The sequence below is a fragment of the Sinocyclocheilus anshuiensis genome, unplaced genomic scaffold (assembly GCF_001515605.1).
Source record: "Sinocyclocheilus anshuiensis isolate Anshui unplaced genomic scaffold, SAMN03320099.WGS_v1.1 scaffold643, whole genome shotgun sequence".
Taxonomy (NCBI): Eukaryota; Metazoa; Chordata; class Actinopteri; order Cypriniformes; family Cyprinidae; genus Sinocyclocheilus; species Sinocyclocheilus anshuiensis.
In genome coordinates, this window is record NW_015551067.1 from 1119507 (window position 1) to 1137107 (window position 17601).

Below are 17601 nucleotides of genomic sequence, written 5' to 3' on the forward strand. Positions count from 1 at the left end.
TTATCGCAAAAAAAAAAAAAAAAAAAAAAATCATTGGTTCACTATGCTACTCAGGTGGTGACGTATCTGGCTGGATGTGGCCTTCGGATGTGCCCCATGCTTCTGTCTAAAGGTTACCCTGACATAGGATGGAATCCAGGTGGAGGAGAGAGATATCTGGACTTCCTGCGTTTTGCTGTGTTTGTAAATGGTGAGCATATTTAGTGTAATTCTGTTTCTGACTCCTCTGTTTGAAGGCATTTAGAATGAAATTGTTTGTGTTTGTGTCTCCCCCTGCAGGTGAGAGTGTAGAGGAGAACGCCAATGTGGTTGTTCGTCTGTTGATTCGTCGGCCTGAGTGCTTCGGCCCCGCTCTGAGAGGAGAGGGAGGTGCAGGTCTATTAGCTGCCATCGAAGAAGCCATTAAGATCTCTGAGGACCCTGCCAGAGATGGGCCAACTCCTAAAAAGGACAGACGTTTCATGTAAGACGTTCGGAAGTGAATGCTTGCTGTGTATTTAATATTTTGCTTTCTATTTAAACAATTTGTCATTCTATCATGTTATCTATATTCCATTTTTTTGCCCCTTGATTGATTGACAGGTTTGGAGGGGAGGAGCAGCATGAAGAGAACAGAGTGCATCTTGGAAATGCTATCATGTTATTTTACTCTGCTCTTATTGACTTGCTGGGTCGCTGCGCTCCTGAGATGCATGTAAGTATAACAACTTGAATAATTTACCTGTGAAGTCCATGAAAAGCATTTTAATTTTTTTATTTTTGTGAAAGAAGTCTCACATGCTCCCCAAGGCTGCATTTATTTGATTAAAATACAGTAAAAATAGTAATATTGTGAAATAATATTACAATTTAAAATAAGTTTATTTATATTTTACCCACAGTTGATCCAAGCAGGTAAAGGTGAAGCTTTGAGAATCCGAGCCATCTTGAGGTCTCTCGTACCCATTGAAGACCTGGTGGGAGTCATCAGCCTTCCTGTTCAGATCTCCACCTTTGGCAAAGGTACACAAAATGGTCACCATGTGACCGTTTCTTATATTAATCTTTATTTTTTCTGTCTGTTTTACTCTGTGGTGGAAACAGGCTTCCATCCAACTTCTGTATACTCTTCTCATTTTTCCTGTGCTACTTTTCATAGATGGTCAGATTGTTGAGCCAAAAATGTCAGCGAGTTTCGTGCCAGACCACAAAGCCTCCATGGTGCTTTTCTTGGACAGAGTGTACGGCATAGATAACCAGGACTTCCTGTTGCATGTGCTAGAGGTGGGCTTCCTGCCCGATATGAGAGCTGCAGCCTCTCTAGATACGGTGAGCTTTTAGTATTGTCAGTCATATTTCATCATCTCTTCTTTACCTTTCATAATATATAACATAATATAAACACTGATCTTAATTGTGATGTTCCATCAGGCGGCATTCAGCACCACAGAGATGGCTCTGGCTCTAAACCGTTACCTGTGCTCAGCTGTGCTTCCTCTGCTCACAAAGTGTGCCCCACTGTTCGCTGGCACAGACCACCGTGCCATCATGATCGACTCAATGCTGCACACCATCTACAGACTGTCCCGGGGCCGTGCCCTTACCAAGGCCCAAAGGGACGTCATCGAGGACTGCCTTATGTCTCTTGTCAAGTTAGTCCACTCTGTAACATCTGCACTCAAATGTAGAAATGAAAACATAAAATGTTATTCCTAATCAAGTAATATTTGTGTATTTTAGGTATTTGCGGCCATCTATGTTGCAGCATCTGTTGAGAAGGCTGGTGTTTGACGTGCCAATCTTAAACGAGTATGCCAAGATGCCCCTCAAAGTAAGCAAGTATAGTTAGTATAATTAGTTACATGGAATTTTTGTGTTTCTTGTGCTCATGTTTTGTGCTTTAATTTCATTTAGTTGTTGACCAATCACTATGAGCGCTGCTGGAAGTATTACTGCCTACCAAATGGATGGGCAAACTTTGGAGTCACATCAGAGGAAGAGCTGCATCTCTCTCGCAAACTCTTCTGGGGCATCTTTGAGTCCCTCGCACACAAGGTTTGACAAACATTTAGTCTCAACAGACAAATTTGAACTGAAATGTGCACTTACACGCCATCTCATCTCTGTAGAAATTTGATGCAGAGCTGTTTAAGATCGCCATGCCCTGCATCTGCGCCATTGCGGGTGCCATCCCTCCAGACTATGTGGATGCTAGCTATTCATCTATGACTGAGAAGAAAGCATCTGTCGACGCTGAAGGAAATTTTGACCCCAAACCAGTGGAGACAACAAAGTGAGAAAATGATCAGCTAGTTCAATTACTGTATTCATTTTGCATCTTTGCATTTATAAATGTGCATTGTGTATTTTAATGTATTTATATAGATTTATTTATACAGAATGATGTATGGTAACATTTTAGTTTAGGGACCAATTCTCACTATTAACTACTTGCTTATTAGCATGCGCATTACTAGCATATTGGCTGTTTATTAGTACGTATAAAGCAACTATTATGCCTTATTCTGCATGACCATTTTAATAATCCTACCCCATACCTAAACTTAACAACTACCTTACTAACTATTAATGAGTTTTTATTGAGGCAAAAGTTGTAGTTAAATAGTTAGTGAAAATTGGCAATCAACAACAGTAATTATTATTATTATTATTTAAGTACTTTTTAATATTATTTGTTATAATATTAAAATGCTTATATGTTATATAGTTGTATAGTCACATTGAATCAGGGTAAAAATCATCCTTATCTGATCACATTTAACCTCATTGATATTAACAGAAAGAATCATTTTGAGGGAGTCAAAAAAAGATTCGTATTTGAATGAACAGCAGCAACTGAACGATTATGTTTCCTTTTTGGTTCTTTGCAGCACCATCATTCCTGAGAGACTCAATGCCTTCATTAACAAATATGCTGAGCACACGCATGATAAATGGGCCTTTGAAAAGGTTAGTATCAGCATTCATGCTCATTTGTGAAAACCAAATGCATTGTGGGACTGGGAATAGGCTTTGTAACCTTTTGTTTCCATCTTTCAGATCCAAAACATCTGGACATATGGAGAGGTTCTAGATGAGAACAGCAAAACTCACCCCATGCTGCGGCCGTACAAGACTTTCTCAGAGAAGGTCTGAATGGATCTTCTTGGAATCTTCTTTGTCAGTTGGTTGTTACAATTGGTTTTCCAGAATCAACCTGTCTTTTGAATTCTCTCTCTAGGATAAAGAGATCTATCGCTGGCCCATTAAAGAGTCCATCAAGGCCATGCTGGCGTGGGAATGGACTCTGGAGAAAGCCAGAGAAGGAGAAACTGAGAAAATTGAAGTGAAGGCCACCAGGAAGATCTCTCAGACTGCTCAGGTAACAGAGAGATGGTACAAAGAAGATGAAAATATCATGTATGAGCCCAATATCCAAACATATATATGCATCTCGTGCAGGCCACCTATGATCCCAGCCAAGGATACTCTCCCCAGCCAGTGGACCTGACAGGCATAGCCTTGTCCAGAGAGCTACAGGTATATTATTTATATTCATTCAGTATAAAACTGTAACTTTGGTATTCAAAAAACCCTTGTGATTGATTCACTTATCATGTTTCCCTCTGTTCAGTCCATGGCAGAACAGCTTGCTGAAAATTACCATTACACTTGGGGCCGCAAGAAAAAGATGGAGCTGCAAGCCAAGGGTATAATTGATTATTTTATTCAGTGTATCATGTTGACTGCACAAAATAATGTTCAGAATATAAACCCGTGGGCTGTCTCCTAGTTTTTTGTGTTTTTTTGTGTTCATAGGTGGTGGCACCCATCCTTTGTTGGTACCATATGATACGTTGACGGCCAAAGAGAAGGCAAGAGACAGAGAGAAAGCCCAAGACCTGCTCAAATTCCTCCAGTTTAATGGATATGCTGTCACCAGGTACCCAACTGATGCCGTACAACAAGAAATTATGTTATAGTGACTAAGGTCTAAAATTACCATTTCTTGTTGCTGTTCTTTGGCAGTAGTTGAAGTTCTTTAGGTTTTCTTAAGAATGCTGAAAGCCTGTGAACAAGAAAAACCTATTTTACACACATATTTTGTAGACTGTACTTCCAAACATGGCTCCAGTTCTTTTTATTAGGCCAGGGGTTGGCAACCTTTGGGTCATGAAGTGCCATAATTGTATAAATACATGATTTATACATGTAATACATGACCATTTTTTACATGAGTTTACGGTATGTGTGTGTAAATGTTGTAGTTCGCACATCACCGTCATTGGGATTTGTGTGTTGAATATTAAGAACTCTGTATATTGACTTGAAAATCTCCAACATTTATAGTGATTTGGGGGGGAACAAATACAGAATAAAATGTAAACTGTCATGCACTCAATCGCATAGTTTGACTCAAGCGAAATGGACTTGCGTGAAAGAACGATGCTGCATTGATCTGAATCAAGTTGACTAGTGCAGGTTAATTCAAACACTTTAATAGCATTTCTAGCTCCTAACTTAATAAATCAGGCTGTGTGAATATAAATAAGGATTACAGCAAAATGTACATCTGCATTCATGTTCGAGGGAATACATTTAACTATAACACACACACCTCTTGTGCTATTGCTCACGTGTCAGTGATTATCCCTCTCCGTGCCAATGCTGGCTCACGTGCCATAAATTGCAGACCCGTTTTAGGTTCTTGCATGTTTTGAAATCACATAATACACAAATTATCAGAAAAACTGCTTCTCCTTCTCCTACCTTCGTAATTTCCTGTTCAAACTAGTCTAAACACCATTTTTCAAGTTGGAAAGAATAGCTAATTGAGAAACAGAACATACCGGGGATTTACACAGACATCAGAATACATCTTTATATACTATACACATATATAATAATTAAATTTTTACATGTATTATAAATATCATACATTTACATATACATTTTTATTAATAAATTATATATACAGTAGAGATCAAAATTAGAGAACAACCTACAATTTCCTAAATTTCAGGGTCACTGCTTAGTCCTATTTGAAGTTATCCTAACAGGAGTAGAAGGGCAGTTTCGTAATCTTTTCGTAAAGCATATTTCGTAATATTTTCATTAATTGTATTCTGAAGCACAGTATAAAAACTTAAATGAGATGTTTGAAAAATAACTCTAATTTCCTTAATTATATGACAAACCATATTTAACTGGCAGCATTCCTCCAATTTTCACTGAGATTGCAAGATGGCGGGCAGCTCTAATGTGACTGAAATCCTGTGACAGGAGGTTGTCCAGATGAAGGCCAAAGGGATGACCCTTTTAGCCATCGCAAGAGAAGTTTGTCTTTCCAAATCTGTAATTTCTCGAGTATAGCAGCTTTACAGTTCACTAAACTAATAGTACACAGTAGAATTAGTACACTAATTCATTCAAGTCCCCCAAAAAGGCTTGTCGTCCACATAAGACAAACAAGTTTAAGAGAAGTTGGACTGAAAGCGCACTCTGCAGTGACGAAGTCTCTCATCAGCAGAGAGAATCAAAAGAATAGGCTCACCTTTGCTGAAGAGCATGTTGTGTGGAGAGAGGAGAACTGGTCCAAAGTTCACTTTAGTGATGAGAGCAAGTTTAATTCATTTGGGTCTGATGGGGAAACATTTTGTTCGGTGTCAAACTGAGGAAAGACTAAAGTCCAAGTGCGTAAAGAAGTCCGTAAAAGGTGGAGGAGGAAGTGTCATGCTTAGGGGATGTTTTGTGCAGCAGGAGTTGGGCCTCTTATACAGCTACATGACAGAGTGAATGCAAATGTTTATCAGAACCTCCTTCAGCGACATGCAGTTCCTTCCCTGCAAGCATCTCCCAAGCAGCCTGCGATTTTTTTATGTAGGACAATGTCCCAGTCACACTGCAAACTGGGTAAAGCAGTTCCTTGAAGCTGAAAGCATTGAAATAATGAAATGGCCAGCCCAGAGTCCTAATCTAAACCCAATTGAAAATCTCTGGAAAATCATTGGCAATAAAGTTATGGCTAAGAAACCCACTACAGTTACCGAACTATGAAAGATACTGGAAGAAGAGTGGACCGAGATCACACCAGCGCAGTGTGAGAAACGAGTGATGTCCAGCGGCCGCAGATGTGCTGAAGTCACTCAAAGCAGGAGCCTCTACAATACCTACTATAATTTCTGACAGCTGTAGCCCTGTAGCCCAAGATTTTATTTGTAATCTTCTTTTATGCTATAGTGGTTACTGTTCTCTAATTTTGATCACTGTGATTTCCACAAAATGAAAGTTTTGTTGAAATGCCTTGGTTATTTTGTCAAATGTTAGTGGATCAGTGGCATACCTACAGCTAATATTCCTTCAAATTTTGAGCGATGAAGATTAACAATATTTCAGAAAAAATCAAGTATTTATAGATTGTTCTCTCATTTTGACCTCCGCTGTATTTCCTGAAATGATGACATAACAATCATACATTATTGAACAAAATATGTTTTGTCCTTGTTTTGTTTTCTCTCTTCCTCACTGTTTTTCTTCTCCAGAGGTTTGAAGGATATGGAACAGGAAATTTCCTCTATTGAGAAGCGTTTCGCTTACGGGTTCCTGCAGAAGCTGTTGAAGTGGATGGAGATTGCGCAGGAGTTTATTGCTCATCTTGGTATACATTCATAGATCCATAGATACATTTCTTAGATCCAAAGAACTGTAGATGTTAGTTTGCATTTGAAGTGGTATTTTTTAATGTTCTGTGTATTTGTTACTCCAGAGGCCGTTGTGAGCAGTGGAAGAGTTGAGAAATCCCCTCACGAACAGGAGATTAAATTCTTTGCCAAGGTGAGACACCTTTGACCAGAATATGTGTGTATGCGGAATAAAACAGCTCAGCTGTTTTCAGGATCACAGCCTCTCAAACTTTGCTCTTCCTCTTTATATTCTCTACATGTAGATTCTGCTCCCATTGGTAAACCAGTACTTTAAGAATCACTGCCTTTATTTCCTGTCCACACCTGCTAAAGTCTTGGGCAGTGGTGGTCATGCCTCCAACAAGGAGAAGGAGATGATTGCTAGGTAACTAATTCTACAGAGCTTCATTATTCTGTGGTAACCTAGTCAGATTTTATGTACCTTAAAGATTTTCATTTTTAACATTTTTAAATGATGTCGGTTAGTTTTGATGTTGCGACCTGTCACATCCTCTCTGCTCCTCACACTTCTTCTTGCCTGTGGTTTTCTCTCTGCCCCCTCCCGGAGTATTTTCCCACGGGTTCCCTCATCCTTTTTGTTACATTTATCTTTTATGGATCACATTATTTTGCTCCTACTTTTCCATCACCTTAACCTCGCCCCTTTTATTCCTCTTCGTGCCATTTCCTCTTTCCCAAACCGCCACCCCTCTTTTCTTCTGTTTCTATCTATGTATCTTCTATCTCAGTATCTTCTGTAAGTTGGCCGGTCTGGTGAGACACAGGGTTTCCCTCTTTGGTAAGAATCCTGCATGATGACACGATTGCACATTTCATCCCATCATCCCCTTTTTCTTTAATGTTTCCCATCATCAGTATATCCATTCCTAATAGTTCCACTTATTTGCTCTTGAGTTCTCTTTGGCTTGAGTTCTCTTTCTTTCTTTCTTTCTTTCTTAAATATTATTTGAAATGTATTTTTCTTTAATTAAAACAAAAGAACTATTAAAATGGCATAAGTAGTATTATTTAGTTTCATTCATTTCATTTAAGTAAAATAACAATATTTAAATTGTCATAAGTATTTATTTAATTGTATTTTATTTAATAAAAAATATTGAAAGTGGTGTAAATAAGTATTTTTATTTAATTTAAGTCAATAACGAAAATGGCATAAATAAGTAGAATTATTTAATTTAAGTAAAATAACAATTAAAATAGCAAAAATATGTGGTATTTAATTTAATTTAGTCAGTTACTTCTTCCTTTTTTTTTCTTTCTTTCTTTCTTTCTCTGGGAGCTTTTCTAATGATTTGCTGTGCTTTGCTTAAGTTGGTGCATCATTTGCAGTGTTGGCTCACTAGTCCTATAGTCAGAATCATTATAATAGGAGTACTGTATTTCAGAAGAATATCTGCTTTGGCTTTAATTCTATCACTTCATGCTATATCTGTGTCATATATTGTAGCATAGTATTCTCAGTCCACATGTTGTAGGTGAAAATAAAAGTCCTCTGTCATGCTCTAAATGTTTGTGTGTGCAGGCACTGATGCCTCAGCAGTGGTCAACTGTCTTCATATTCTTTCCCGCTCACTGGACGCCAGGTATGTGTGTTGACCACATGATTCCCAGTGTTTTACTAATGTTTACATCCTTAATTTCTGTTTATGAATAAAATGTCATGCTTTTATTTTTGTCTTTTGTCTTTTATTTTGCTTTTTCTTCCAGAACTGTGATGAAATCTGGGCCTGAGATTGTGAAGGCTGGTCTGCGCTCTTTCTTTGAGAGTGCTGCCGATGATATTGAGAAGATGGTTGAGAACCTCAAATTGGGGAAAGTGTCTACCAAAAACCAGGTCAGATGTAAATATAGCCCTGTTCTCCGAGATGTAACTTTGTTCTTTGCCAAAGTTGCTGAATTGAGCCTCTTTCCCTGCCTCTCTCTGTCTCTGTAACAGGTGAAAGGTGTATCTCAGAACATAAGCTACACCACCACTGCTCTTCTGCCAGTGCTCACCTCACTGTTCGACCACATCGCCCAGCACCAGTTTGGAGATGATGTCATGTGTGAGTTATTTTCATAGGTTTCAACAGAGTCATTTAACTTTGACTAAATTTAGCCTACATAGCTGAGCACATTTACTTAATTTATAAATAGATTAATTAATTACAGTAATAATTAACATTTGGGAAGAATTAAATTGAAAAGGCTGTGCATATTTTGCTCTTTCTACCAATTGAGTTTCAGTTTAGTGTGCTTCACTGAGTGTAAAATAGCAAAAGTGAAAATGGCATAAGTTAAATGTAATTAAATTTAAACAAAGTAAAATAATAAATGGTGTAAATAAGTAATATGATCAAATTTAATTTAATTTTAAATGATAAATGGTGTAAATGAGTAGAATAATAAAAAAATTTATGTAATTTAATTTAATACAATTAAATAAAAATAAAAATAAATGGTGTAAATAAGTAGTATTATAAAAATAAGTTTCTTTAATGTAATTACATTTAATATATTGTAATGTGGGGTTCTGGGGTTTGTTTCTTATTCATTGTTTTCATGTGTTTTATTTTGTAGTTTGGCCACAGTCATGTTCTGTCATGTTATTCCCTTGTCTGTGTGTTATGTTCTGATTGGTTCCTTGGTTCATGTGTCATGTTCTCATTGGTTGGTTCTTGTCATGTGACCCTCATTGTTTGATATAAATAGCCCTCATGTTGCCTTTGTACTTTGTCTAGCTTTGATGTTGTAACTCTGCTGTTGTCGAGTCTGTTCATGTCATGTCTGTTCGATTCAAGTCTGTTCATACCAAGTCAAGTCTGTTCCTGTCAAGTCACGTCTTTTGGATTATGTTTTGTCTTTATGTAAATAAACTGCACTTGGGTTCTCACTTCAACTTGCCTTCAGTGGACTGATCGTTACATATATTAATATATATATATAGTTATATTTAATATAACAAAGTAAAATAACAATAAATGACAAGTAGTATTATCTTATTTAATTTGATTTAATTTGATTTAAATAAAGTAAAATAACAAAGTGTAAATGGTGTAATTTTAATTTAATAATTTAATTTAATCCCAGAAACTCAGCAACAAATTACTGAGGTAACAATGATTAATCAAAAGTTAGAAAATACAAAATCAGAATAAATCTGCAAGTAATTGTAATATTGTAATTGTTATATACGGTAGATCGCTCACTGTCCCTCATATTGTGTCTCTCTCCCTTCATCATTCAGTGGATGACTTGCAGATATCCTGTTACCGTATCATGTGCAGTATTTATTCTTTGGGCACTGTAAAAACCCCTCATGCTGAGAAGTAAGAAACAGCTTTGCATATATGTTTTTGTTTCTATATGAGCCATTTTTACAGAATGTGTTATGTTGATAAAAGTTATGGTGTGATATCACAGCCAAAGACCAGCTCTAGGAGAGTGTCTGACTCGTCTGGCTGCTGCTATGCCTGTTGCCTTTCTGGAGCCTCACCTCAACGAGTTCAACTCATACTCCGTGTACACCACCAAAACCCCACGAGAGAGAACAAGTCAGTAGCTCACACTGAACGTATTCCATCTATAGGTGTTATGATCAACTAGCGCTTCCTTAACTACCTTATCATCCATGTTTTAGTCCTGGGTCTGCCCAGTCAAGTGCAGGAACTGTGTCTGGACATCCCTGAGCTGGACGTGTTGATGAAAGAGATCGGGGATCTGGCAGAGTCTGGAGCCCGTTACACAGAGATGCCCCACGTGATTGAGATCACCCTGCCCATGCTGTGCAACTATCTGCCCCGCTGGTGGGACAGGGGACCGGAGAACTTCCCAGAGCAGGAAGGCTGCCTGTGCACGGATGTCACCTCCGAACATCTCAATCAGCTCCTGGGTAGCATCATGAAGATTGTCGTCAATAACCTGGGCATTGATGAAGCTTCCTGGATGAAGAGATTGGCAGGTGAGAGGAAACTAAATGTGGAGTCTTCAAAAAATACTAATAATTTACTTAGTAGTTAAGAGTTCCTCCTGATATTCCTCCGCAGTGTTTGCTCAGCCCATCGTGAGCAGGGCGAAGCCTGAGATGCTTAAGTCCCACTTCATCCCCACCATGGAGAAGCTGAAGAAACGTTGTGGAAAGGTGGTGGCCGAGGAGGATCAGCTACGTATGGAGGGGAAGACAGAGATGGACAGTGAGCAGGGAACCATTCGTGATGAGTTTGCTGTGCTCTGCAGGGATCTGTATGCTCTTTACCCGCTACTCATTCGATATGTGGACAACAACAGGTATCTCTCATCCGCAGGATGATTTTATGGTCCATGTACTGTTTCAATCTATATTTTTGTTATGAGATCACCAACAGAAGTAACTTCAGATACTTTAAAACCTTTGCAGTAGTAAAGGCCCATTTATACAAATGACAATAACTATATTAGTGTCCACAACAATGGACGATTTTGTAGTCCAGGTACCGTTTTATAGGGCTGCCCCCTAATAGTCGACTAATCGTTAGTTGACCAGAAGAGGCTTGGTCGACCAAAATTTTATTAGTCGCTTAGTCACAGAAAAAAAATAAATCCACATTGGCGAAGTCACGCTGTCAGACTCTGTTCTGTGTTTTGTGTGTGTTTTTGCTCCCCATGTGTTTCCATGCCCTTATTTGGTCTTCCTGTTCCTGTCCTGATTGTTTAATGTGTTTCCAGATGTTCACCGTTGAGTTTATTGATCCCAGGTGTGTCCCTTTAGCCCCCTTAATATTTAAGCCGTGTTTGTTTCCATGTTTCCTCGTCCGGTATTGTAAATATCTTCTGGTCTCCTCGTTGTCATCCTGCCTGATTTGTATGCCCGTTTATTTATTAAAGTCTGTTTGGTTTGAGTTCATCCTGCGTCTCCTCGTTTCCTCGCTGCCCACTCCCTGTGAATCATGACACACGCAGTTCGTTAACGGCTGGTCTATGGTAATACAGTACAACCGGCAGGACATCCAAATGCTCGCCTATCATTCATCCACCACAAATATGGCTTATCATCTGAAATATGTAAGTAGCAGCAATGTTAATCTAATGTTAACCTAGAAATGTGCGCTGTTTAAAGCTGGGCTCACACTGCGATTTTATTTATTTATTTATTTATTTATTTTTAAACGTCCTTTTTATGATTGTACTTGTCAGACTGTACGAACATGATGATCATGTCACACTGTGGGATCTCAGTTGTCATTCATGTCAGACTGTACAGAACGGGTGCGCGCAAGAAAACTTGTCCGGAGATTTACATTATCAACCCAATGCAGCTCATTATCAACGAGCTGCATTGCACGCATGGCTGTAATGTTGGCTATCATTAAAGTATATGAATGGCGGCAATACCGGCGTATTTGAGAATAATAGTGTAAGCAGCACTACACACCCACATGAAAACAGCAGCGCAACCGGTGTTTATCATAGCAAAGGCAACGTATCATATGAATTCCGTGAGCGAAGGATGAGAGCGCCGGAGTTTATGCGGTTAGAAGAAATCTCTAGCATTCATTTTGATCATGGCAGTTTGTCGTTCGTCGTAGGAGAAGTCACACTGCGGGACTGTGCGCCAAATCTCCTGACACTGCCAGAATTTCGTCGGAGGTAAAATTTGATCGCAACGGCCATTAATCGGCTGTCTGTGAACATGTCAAACTAACGATCAAAGACTACAGATTTTAGCCTAGGATTATAGGAATCTTTTAGGATTTTCAAAATTTGTCTCAGACGACCAAATCGTGGCCAAAATCGCACACAGTGATCTGGGTTTAAGTGAGAGTGGAAGAGTGGAAGCTGAACAGTAGTGCTCACTGCAGGGCAGATGGAGGCGCCGGTACGCTCACTTAATCTTAAAATACCCCGTAATTTTTGGTCATACAGATAAGAGTAATTCAAGTCTGTAAAGACTACGTTTATGTGTGTGCACTTACAATAACAACAAAACGCGCTTTTGTAAAATAATGAAAGCAAACAGGATGCGCTTTCTGCCGTCTCGGTCTGTAAACTTGAGCATGAAACTCCGAGTATATCTTTGCCTTACATTAAAAATATATCTATAGAGAGTGAATGTCTACTTTAAAATTAACCAATTCAAATGTAAAACAAATATTCTCAGATTATGTAATAATCCATGTGAAACATGCATACAGGTGCATCCACTACTGTGGAGATGACGAGAAAGCACTTGTTTATCAGTGAATTATTAAAATGTTAATGCAGCCTCATTACTGTTTTTCCCTGACACGTTCATAATCATAGCTTCTGCGGTGCGCTGTGGCAAGATTTATGCGTGTGCTTGAGCGCTTATTAGGCTTTGTAGGCAATTAAAGGATCATTGTAATGATTTAAATGGTTTATTAATAAACATGCAATTAGTCGACTAATGCTTAAAGGGGTCATATGATGCAATTTAAATGGTTCCTTTCTCTTTGAAGTGTTACAAGCTCTTGGTGCATAAAGAAGATCTGTAAAGTTGCAAAGACTAAAGTCTCAAATCAAAAGAGATTGTTTATAAAAGTTAAGAGTCAACCACGCCTACCTAAAACGGCTCGTTCTAACACGCCCCCACATGTCTACGTCAAGATGTGGGAAGATTTGCATAACGCCGCCCAAATGTTCACGCTAAGAAAGAAGGCGTAACTTTTTTATTCTCGCTGTAGTATTGTTGTTGCCGCCATGTCGTGAACACGCTGTGTGTTTCTTTGTGAAAGTGAAACTACTTTGTTTGGCCTTCCAAAAGAGGACGATATCTGCTTCGTCATGCCTAGAGCTGATCCGTGCTTGTCGCTGAGGAAATACATCAACTTCGTGCTGCGGATCGCTGGATCGGCTTTCACCGTGGACAAAGCGGAGTCCAGCCCGGGGTTGTCACATGTGGTTGCCGCAAGCCAGTCGACCAGAAAAATCCTTAGTCGAGGGCAGCCCTACTGTTTTAGGCTTTATTTTTGTTTTTTAGACACTTTGAAGCCTTTGCAGGAGTAAAGGTCCTTTCACACCAAAAACAATAACTAGATTAGCATCCAAAGCAACAGACAATAACGTTCTGTTTATTATAAGTGCATGCTACAGTTATGTAGACTGCTGCTTGAAATACATTAAGGGATAGTTCACCCAAAAATGGATTTACTCACCCTCAGGAAATCCAAGATGTAGGTGATTTATTTTTCTTAAGTAGAACAGAAGATTTAGCTGAAACAATGGTCCATGGTGATTCATAAAATGCAAGTCAACGGCTAAAACAAAAAAAAGCAGGCAATACAAAATTGATACCTGCAGTTCATGGTAATGTATTGAGGTCTTATGAAGCCAAATGATCCTTATTTAGAACGTTATTCGGAAAAAAAAAATCTTAAAGTTATTCAAATAATATTGTTGCTTTGTGTCGTTATTGTTATAGCTGTGGTGTGGACTTCCCTATTCTCACAGAGTTAGAACTATTATTAAAACTTTATAGTTATTGTTATAGTTATCATCCTTGGTGTGAATGACCCTAAAGACTAAAGTCATTCTAGAGAATTCTTCTCTGATTTGGTTCTTTGTCGTTTAAAGGGCGAGGTGGTTGACCTGTCCTGACCCTGATGCTGAGGACCTCTTCAGGATGGTTGGAGAAGTCTTCATCTTCTGGTCCAAATCTCACGTAAGTCTGTTTTTTCCCTTTCTATAATTAAAATCCCATTGTCTCGTCTCATGTCTAGTTTCTTCTTGTCTCTTTGTCTTCTTGTCTCCTCCAACATGTTTTTAACTTCTTGTCTTATCTCATCTTGTCCCATCTCATCTTTTCTAATCTCTTTTTATTCTTGTTTCTTGTCTTGTCACTTCTTTTCTCTTTTTGTCTGTTCTTGTCTATTCTCCCTTCCACTTTTCTAATAACTCTTTTATTATTATTTGCAGAATTTCAAGCGTGAGGAGCAGAATTTTGTGGTGATGAATGAGATCAACAACATGTCCTTCCTCACTGCTGACAGCAAAAGCAAGATGAGCAAGGTGGGTTTGTCCACTTACTGCTGCACAAAATTGACATTTGAGTGTAAATTTAAAAGTTGTTATTTTATGTACCTTAATCATATCATTGTTAGTTAATAATTGATGTTTAGAAATATTTAAATGAAATTAAATTTGTTAGATTTGTTAAAAGTCCATTTCTTCAGATGACTGCTGACCTCGTGTCCTCTTCAGGACAGACACTGTTTCTACTCTCACAGTGGGTTTATAGATTCATTGATGTTTTTCCTGTCTGTGAGGGTGTAAGTTTTAACAGTGCTGTCTCTCTCTGTGTCCTGTCTCGCTGTGGAATCGGGGTGTGTAGGCCGGAGACGGAGAGGTCAGACTGTGTTTCTGCACGATAAAAAAAAAGAACTGTGCTGATCGCATGGCGCACAAGCAGGGCTTTTCATCAAACTCCCACACACACTGGCAAACACTCACATATATTCACAACAACCAGAAGACCATACCCTCATTCGTTGCCAGTGTGTGTGAGGTATGCTGGTACCTTGTTTGATGAAAGCCCTCAGCCATAGACTTTAGTCTCAGGATGATGGCACTTTCAGCTGGATCTGAGTTCCATCGTCCTGACAGTGATTTTGATTGATGTGCCTCTGATGGATTTTGACTGCTGCAAGTTCTTGCAGACTTGTCTGGTTCCTTTTCTTTCTTTTAGTGTAGTTGTCCGGTTTGATGTTAATGTTTGATCTTTCTGTTTTTTTCCCCACAAGCTCTGGTGGTGATGCTCTCTCACTAGGAGCAAAAATATTCATTATCAAAATCAAACCATTACCCATCACTTAATCTTTACATTGGTAATGTAGGGAGGGAACATGGCTTTTCCTATAAAGGGAACAGTTCTCATTACATCTCTCATCTAATATTTCCCTCCCTTTGTTTAATTAATTCCAGTTAATGTGACTTTTGTGTCCATTCTGTTGACAAGTTAATAATTGACATGTTACCCAATCCCAACTCACTTGCTCACTTCCCTAAAAAGTTTGTCTCTGTTAGGTGTTAACTAGCACAATGATACTATTCACTTTACAGGAGACCACCTCCTCCTCTGTGCTGTGAGACGGCCATTACTGTAGCACCATCTGTTATCTCCTCACCATGGGTGCCCCTCTCTGCCTAATACATTCAGATGTAATATATTCCTCATCTCTTCTGGTCTCATCCCTACTGATATCTCTTCTCATATAGTTTAGTCTCTTCTCACCTCTTCTTTTCTCATGTCTCTTCCCCTCTCATCTCTTCTCCTTTCTTGTTTTCTTCTCTTGGCTTGTCTCATCTGCTCTTATCTAGGGCTGAAAGATTAATCAGAATAAAACTGAATATGGCGATTTATCAAATCGCAAAGGCTGCGATTTATTAAAATAAACAAATGCACTGCGTGTTTCAGAGTGAAGTGTGGCACTGCATTCATTTACACGCAAGCAGCTCATGATCCGGTGTTTTTAGTATCTGCTTCTCACAATCTTCATCTCTGCATGTGCTGTGAGTTTCACTTATAACGTGCATTTAAAAACGCAACACATGCCAAACATTTTAATGAGAAGTGTTTATAAAGGAGAAGCTTTAACCTCGTGGTTTTCCAAAATAAAAGCTTAGTCTGGAAATTAAGAAAATAAGATACAAATATTAGTGTTTTAATTTTACAGTTGTACTGTAAAATAAAATAATTACTCATTTATACTTATTATTTTTTCAAGTTATATTGACATTAGAGATCGACGGATAGTGATTTTTTTTTTTTTTTTTTAGAACCGATACTAATACCGATTAGTATTGTTTATGTGGTTTATGTGGAAGTTTGTGACCGATAACCTGTAACCAGTTACTTTACCTGTAAACGCCGTTGTTTGACTTGTCTCTTCAAAATGCAGTGCTGTAATGGCTGTCTCGCACGCAATTCCTAAAGCCCACCATATACAGTGGGTACGGAAAGTATTCAGACCCCCTTAAATTTTTCACTCTTTGTTATATTGCAGCCATTTGCTAAAGGAAAAAAAATTAACAAATGATTTTAGCAAATGGCTGCAATATAACAAAGAGTGAAAAATTGAAGGGGGTCTGAATACTTTCCGTACCCACTGTACATAAGCGCCATATATTGGTGAATCCGGTATTACAAATCCGATATCCGATAATGGAAAAATGCTTAAATATCGGTAAAACCAATTAACAGTCAAACTTTAATTGATATATAATTATCACATTTTTGGACCAATAGAGTGCTGCAGCAATGATGTCAAAACCCGGAAGACTAATTCGTCACTGGTTCCCTCGAGATTTGGGTTCTTATAATAGGATTTTTCAGTTCATGATTAAAATAAGGTCTGTGGTTAACATATTGTAAATTGCACACACTCCCACAATGAACGTTCTTATGTTTTTTTTTGTTTTTTTCTTCAAATAAATAACTGCTTTAAAATTCAGTATGTGTGTGTGCAAAATGTCAAAGTATCGCCACTGACCTTATTTTACTCATGAATTGAAAAACCCCATAAAAAACCCAATGGAGAATCTTGAGGGAACCAGTGACGAATGAGTCTTCGGGCAGTGTTTGGGTTCCCGCCCAATTGGGCGGTTTTGAATTTGATTGTGCGGGTAAAAATTGGCTTGGGCGGGTAGACACAATTTGGGCTGGTTTGGGGTCAGTTTGTCGGTTTTCAATCATATAAATAGCATAGGCTAATTGTTTAACAAACAAGCCCAAGTATGCAGTACTGCATCCAATCAGTCATCACAACGTTACTACACACACACACACACACACACACACACACACACACACACTGCAGAGGTGCTGGTGCTGATGTAAATGTCGACAGCCGCACTTATCACGAGGGCTCAGCAGACCGACGTTATGATTCATGAGTGACAAGTTTTTAGCGTGATAAGTTATAACGTATCTGATTTTGAATGTAGT

General features: G+C 38.6%; 1 pseudogene; it reads left to right on the forward strand.

Annotated features, from left to right (window-relative positions):
- LOC107662145 (ryanodine receptor 1-like) overlaps positions 1–17601 on the forward strand; it is a 113019-nt pseudogene that overhangs the window by 70661 nt on the left and 24757 nt on the right.